We start from the raw sequence: 6,154 nt of genomic DNA on the forward strand, positions 1-6,154 counted from the left end.
CCATACACCACCCACCCACCCAATCACCCACCCACCCACCCATCCATCCAACAAATAATCATGGACAGCTGCTATGCAGTAGGCCTGTCTACGGAGCAGGGATCAAACAGGCAAAAACCCCTCCCTTGTGTAGGGGAGAGCAGAAATGGAGAGCCCAGTGGGAAGAGAAGAAAGATAAGGCCTGAACCCCAGGGGACCGCCTTGTTGGAGGGCAGAGACACGAGCAGTAGACGCAAAAGGGAAGGGACAGTGATTAGGATTCAGGCCAGAGAAGCGCGTGGCCCTGCAACCTGATGGAGACATGCTTCAGAGGGGTGACAGGGCCCCAGGATGGAGGCCGCTCACTCGCCTCCGGTAGGCGGGAGCAAACCCCAGTGCAGGCTCAGCAGCACGGCGGCTGCTGATCTGGAAGAGGCGCTTCTGACGGCTGGCAGGCTGAGGGGGTGAAACACAGGGCAGGGTCCACGCGTGTGGAGAAGCACTACAAGGAGTTTCCTGTGACGACGAGACGAGTGTGTCAGAGCCGGAGGGGACCTGAGAGTCAACAGGTCAGGCTGGAAAGCTGGTGGACGCGTGAACTCCCCCAGAAAGGCCCAGCCGAGAGGAGAAAACACAGATGACGTAGGAAAGAGAAGGAAGAATCGCTTCGTGCCACCTTTAGCTAAGAGGGAAGGAGCGGAAGCGGTGGCCTCAGCTAGGGGCAGCGTCCACGGGACGTGGTGCGGCTGGCCAGCGGCAGGGGCTCGCCCTCGATCCATCACGGTGGCCGGGTGAGCTTCTCCACAAGCTCATGGCCCCCAGTCCAGAGCAAGGGAGTCCCTGGCCACCCACGGAAGATCTGAGATGCAGAAACAGCCGCCCCCCAACAACAGAAACATGCGCTCTGGTCACTATTTTGGCTCGGCGGTGACACTGACTTCCCAGCACCCCGACCGTCCTTCCCAGCCTTCTCTGTGTCTGCGTCGGTCTGACCGACGGTGGTCGCTGCGCAAGCTTTCAGCAAAGGCAAAGGAAGCAAGAGGCTGCTCCCTCTGCGGTCTGGGAAGCTACAAGCGAGAGAAACACAGGCAGAGCACACGGAAAGCCCCAGTGGGTACACAGGGCTGGTTTGCAGCAGACACCCCGACAGTCTGACCAGAGCCACGATGCAGAACCCCGAGCCCCGAGCCCCAGAGGCCCAAACACAGGGTGCCGCCACCCATGTCCCTGCGCACGGCAGCCTTGACCTCCTCCGTCCACCAGTCAGGGAGCCCCACTCGCCTGCCCCTGAAACGGGCCTCTGAGGGCCAGCAGCGGCCCTCGGGTCTCCCCAGCCCTGCGGGGCGGGCGGGCGTGCGGCCCGCGTCACTGGCCCTGGTGTGAACTGATGTGACACCGCAGAGCGCATCGCCCTGGCGTGGCAGACACCTCGTGGGGCGCAGACACGGCAGGACCACAGGCAAGGGGCACGAGGGCCGGACCCCGCTCGGCACTCCGGGCGTCCCGAGACCACCCAAAACCACACGCAGCTCCCCCGTCCAAGCGGACAGCAACGCAGAACTGTGTCTTCTTTTTCTCCTTTTGTTCTCCAGGAACTCAGTCTGGTTCACAGATACCTATTCTCCACGCCCACTCTCAGCGCAGGTCCTTCCGTTTACTCCTACTTTACAGCCAGGAAGTAGAGCTGAGGACGGCCAAGATGGCGAGTCGGGCTGGGTGGGCCTGTGCAAGGCGGCCTCCACCCCAGGAAGGAGGCCCAGCTTTGCGCTCGCTCCTGAATGCCGCTCTGACCCGTCCTGGGCAGCACCTGACAGGTGCCCCTCACCCTCAGTGGGCGTGGCCACGGCGTGAGGAGGACGTCAACCTGACACCCCGTTGCCAGGCCTGGCCACAGACACAGTGTGTGGCACAGACAGCAGGTGTCAGGTGCAAGAGCGGGAGTGACATCGTGATGACGTGACCCGCTAATTTCTATTAAGAATACTGCAAGCAGGGTCCTCCCTGGGGGCGCAGCGGGTCACAGCACAGCACTGAGAATCTAAAGCCGCTTCCACATGAGTTCGATTCCCGCCTGCCCCGGAGGTGACCACAGGGCGAGGCAGACCTCTCCTGACACGCCCGCTGCTCCCCTCAGCAGTGTACTTCGTCGATCTGCCTGTTCTGCTCCCCACTCTGTCTCTGGTGAAGCCTCTCACTGCCCCTGAGCCTATGGGCTGTACCCCAGTTCTGTATGCACAAATAAAGAAATCTTTAAAAATAAAAATAAAAAAAAGAATACTGCAGGCAGGGCCCTCCCTGGTGGCGCAATGTGCTAGAGCACAGCACTATGAAGCTCCCCGCAGCTGCTGCAGCTCCAGTTCGATCCCCAGCCGGGGAGCTGACCCACAGGGCACAGCAGACCCCTGCTGGCCTGCCCGCGGCTCCCCTCAGCAGGGTGTTTCAGTCTATCTGCCTGTTCTGCTCCCCACTGTCTCTGGGGAATCCTCTCCCCCCCCCACACACACACCCCTCGGGCCTGTACCCCAGTTCTTGTGTGGATAAATAAATAAATCTATTTAAAAATACTGCAATATAGTTATTAAAAATATAGATAAAGGGGCTCTCCCTGGTGGCGCAACAGGTTAAAGCACAGCATTATGAAGATCTCCAAAGCCACAGCAGCACAGTTCGATTCCCGCCTGCCCCGGAGGTGACCACAGGGCGCGGCAGACCTCTCCTGACCCGCCCGCTGCTCCCCTCAGCAATGTCCGTCGTCCATCGGCCTGTTCTGCTCTCCACTATCTCTGGTGAATCTTCTCACCCACCACACCTCTGGCCTGTACCCCAGTTCTGTAGGCATAAATAAATAAATCTTTAAAACAGATACTGATAGATAAAGGCTGTGGAACCTCAAAGAAGGCAGAAGCTGCCCTTTCCCAAAGCAAAGGAGGAAGAAATAAAAGAAGGCAAGAATTCCAGGCTGCAAACCTGGTGTATAGGAAAAGCAACAGCAGCGGAGATGTCTCATGCGACCAAGTATTTTCAGTCTAAACCTCCTCATTTAATTAAAATTAGGATTTGATTGTTGACAGTGAGGAAGAGACAGAATACAACTGTGAGAAAATGCTCAAAATCAGCCTGTTTTTGAATAATCGAAATGTACACCCTGAAAGACTTGGCTATTTTTAAACAGATCAGAAGAAAGTAAATCTGTTTAGTGAATTTCTAAGCAGTGCTTGAAATAATTATAAAGAAAAAAGTCAGGCTACAATCATATCAGCGTCTTTAAATTTAAAAGGACAAAGTTCACAAGAAAACGAAATGGGCAAAGACAACAAAGTGGTGGGCTCAAAACCAAAGTCTGCTGGCATTCGCCATAAAAATGCTGATCCTCCACGGAGAGAGGTCAAGCTCTCTCACGCACGGTAAGCCCCCTCTCCTTCTCCACATCCTTTTCAAAACAGTGACCAAATACCACAATAAAAACGTTTAAAAGTCAACTACGAAAATGAACAAACGATGAAGCGTTCAAAAAGAAATAAGATAAACTGATCGTCCCCCAAAAGAAGGCTTTATAATAACGGCCGCCGCTCTCTCAGACCCCCATGGCAGACACTACATTCCTCCTGTCACAGGGCACGTGACCTACGGAAATCTAGCGAGCCGCCTGGAATCCACACGATCACGAGCACTGTCTTTGTTAACCGGAAATAAAGTGACAGTGAATTTTCAGAGTGACTGTACATGACAGAACATCACACACACACTGACATGAGCTGACCATTTTCAGTGGTAAGGAATCAATATCATACATGCAAAGGGTAGCAAGTTTGCAGCAAGTCACAAGCATCATTCAGCATTTGGAGTCTAGTGTTATTTCAACTCTGAAATGACTTGTCAGAAATGCGTTATCAAGTGACAGTCGTGGTTGTCTTCAGTGGCAGCATCATGGGTGTATTCTCCCTTTTTTATGCATTTTGCATAATAAGCATTTATTATTTTCATCACATTTTCATTGCGAAAACGGGATTTCAAACTTGGGATTGATTGCCGCGGGATGTTAGATATCGAAGGCAGAGCTTACAGAGAGCCAACACCTCGTCTCTGAGGCAGTCTGTTTAGAGTTCCGTAGACAGCGAGGTTCTAGCAGACTTTATGAACGCACGGACTTGTGCGCAAAGATAGTGTGTGTGTGTTTAAGATGAGCGATGTTATATTAAATATATGACTCCACAACTTGCTATTTCCTGTTCATAGATCCTATGGGCGTTTTCTGTTACATTTATAATCAGGTATTATTTGTCTGATGCTGCTATAGAAGAGAAGGCCACCTCCATCCCTCATGGAGTAGCGGCCTGGGGCCGGTGGCTCTAAGGGTCACCTGCAGGGCTCTGCTCCGCAGGCCTCGGACCTGGAGGCTCCGTGTGCCCGAGTGCACCCCTGAATGCACACGTGGGCACAGCAGTCCCCTCTTCCTCTCCTGAAAGGAGCACAAATTAATTGATTTTTCTTGCAATCTATTGAGATGATGACCAGTACCGTGGAAATGCAATGTCTCTTTTTGTAAGAAAATGTCAAACTAAAAAACAGAAACACTGAAAGCCAAAAAGATCCACTTTGTTTGATCGAAGTGGCAAAGGTTGTCACCGAACTATCCCCTGATTTAAGTGTCAATCCTGTTCAGATCTGGTTTTGCTCATAATGACAGAGGAAGATTTGGTAACAAATTCTTTAGTGAAGCATAATGATCAGGCAGCCCAAGATAATTGTATGTTTGCCTTAATAAGTACAAGGGGCAGAACACAGAAGAGCACAAATTAAAATGCTACATCTAGAAACTAGTTATCTGCAGGCCTACAACGGAAATGCTGGCTGAATTTTTTGGAAGTGGCCTGGAGATCCTTGACCAGGAAATGCCCTGAGGACCAGGGGTCAGCAGGCAGAGCCCAGCACAGCCCTGGTGTGGGATGAGGACTCACACACTGGGACCCGAGAGCAGGAGTCCCAGAGGTCCAGGGGCCCAGAGAAAGTTCCAGAAAGGATCAGGAAAGCCAGAGAACAAGGGGCAGGCAGGCCAAGGGAAAGGGGCGGAGCTCAGAATTTGCAGCAGAGAATCACACCATGGCCGGGTGGGGCTGTGAACCAGGGAGTTGGTCTCTGGGGGCACTTCACCTGGCGAGGGGTTCAGAATGGGTTTGTCCTACAAGAGGCGGTTTTCGGACCCTCTCTGGTGGCAACGGGTTAAAGCACAGCACTAAGAAGCTAAAGCCGCTTCAGCATGAGTTTCATCCCCGCCCCGGAGGTGACCACAGGGCGCGGCAGACCTCTCCTGACTGCCCGCTGCTCCCCTCAGCAGTGTCTTTCGTCCGTCTGCCTGTTCTGCCCCCCCCCACTCTGTCCCTGGGGAATCCTCTCACCACCCCTGCATCTCTGGCCTGTACCCCAGTTCTGTATGCATGAATAAATAAATCTTTTTTTTTAAAAAAAGGCAGTTTTCGGAAAATATGTTCATTCACTGCCATATTTAACAACAGGGCAAACTCAGTCATGAGTTCTCACGGTGCCACCAGCAGAAATGTGGGTTCCTCCACATCCCCGTTTGTGTTTTACTTACCACGGAGAGAAGAGGCCAGTGACTCTGTCCCTGCTCATGAATCGCCAGGAAGACCCACCGCCAGCGGGGTGCTCAAGCCCAGTGGCTCACCAACACCTCAAAAAGAAAACAGAAAGGATTCGGTGAGCCAGTTTTTTGTTTTTCAAAGTGGCTGTGGTCGTGGCTTATTAGTTCTAGAAAGTTCCAGGACTGCCCCACACAGCCTCAGAGCTGTTTTAGCAAAATACACAGGACAGCTGGAAGGAGGCATAGCTGTCTCCTATGACACCCATGGGTGTCCTTCTTCAGGAAGGAGAAAAAGTTGTTAACTGCAAGCAAAGCTCAGGAAGCCAGCAATAGGCATATCCCAAACCCATTTTAATTACTGTAAGCACCTTGAAAGTCAAATCAGATAGGCTTTACCAAATAGCACATTTTAAGAAGTCTCTTTCATGCCATTGGGGAACTGACAGTATCTTCCACAGGGCATTTCCGAAGCAGGACATAAAGGCAGAAGGTGTAGGGTAAAGGAATCTGAGTTTGTGCTTTTTACATATGAATGTACTTGAACACACCGTCTTATAAGGAAAAGAACTGCAAACA

The 6,154-nt window shown here is 52.3% G+C and overlaps 1 protein-coding gene across 1 annotated transcript in view; it reads right to left on the reverse strand.

The window, feature by feature from the left end:
• SEMA5A (sema domain, seven thrombospondin repeats (type 1 and type 1-like), transmembrane domain (TM) and short cytoplasmic domain, (semaphorin) 5A) overlaps nucleotides 1-5,654 on the reverse strand; it is a 230,863-nt gene extending 225,209 nt beyond the window's left edge. The window contains exon 1 of the mRNA XM_012721743.1: nucleotides 5,573-5,654. The gene's annotated coding sequence lies outside the window, so the exon portion shown is untranslated. The remainder of the gene's footprint in view (nucleotides 1-5,572) is intronic.
• Nucleotides 5,655-6,154: the final 500 nt, after the last annotated feature.

Source organism: Condylura cristata, unplaced genomic scaffold (genome assembly GCF_000260355.1).
Source record: "Condylura cristata isolate star-nosed mole 26May11 unplaced genomic scaffold, ConCri1.0 scaffold00007, whole genome shotgun sequence".
Classification (NCBI taxonomy): Eukaryota; Metazoa; Chordata; class Mammalia; order Eulipotyphla; family Talpidae; genus Condylura; species Condylura cristata.